Source organism: Pygoscelis adeliae, unplaced genomic scaffold (genome assembly GCF_000699105.1).
Source record: "Pygoscelis adeliae isolate BGI_AS28 unplaced genomic scaffold, ASM69910v1 Scaffold245, whole genome shotgun sequence".
Classification (NCBI taxonomy): Eukaryota; Metazoa; Chordata; class Aves; order Sphenisciformes; family Spheniscidae; genus Pygoscelis; species Pygoscelis adeliae.
Window position 1 is genome coordinate 422,876 of NW_008824766.1, and position 390 is coordinate 423,265.

Sequence of the window (390 nt, forward strand, 5' to 3'; positions counted from 1 at the left end):
AGACCTCCCCCACTTAGGTGCGAAGGAGGCTGAACAGAGGGATTTGGGGCCGCGGCATCCTTCCCACCCTGCATCCCTGCTGTAACTCTCCTTGTCCTGGAGTCGACCCCATCCCTGCCCCGTGGGGCCCAGCCCCGCTTCCACACCGGAATATGGGCCCTACTTCTACTACGGGACTCTGGATCCCTGGCTGGAGCATTTGCTTGTACCCTGGGGAGGAGTCCCCCAGCGGGAGGAGGCAGCCCTGGGTCACACTGGAGAGGGAAAGGGCAAGAGCATCCACAAGTGTGTCCGCTCAGCATTTCCCTTTTGTCCCCTCCTGTGAAAGTTCTGGTGCCACAGGGAAGCTGGCCCCGGTGGCCTGTGGCCTAGCCTGCCGAGTCCAGCAGA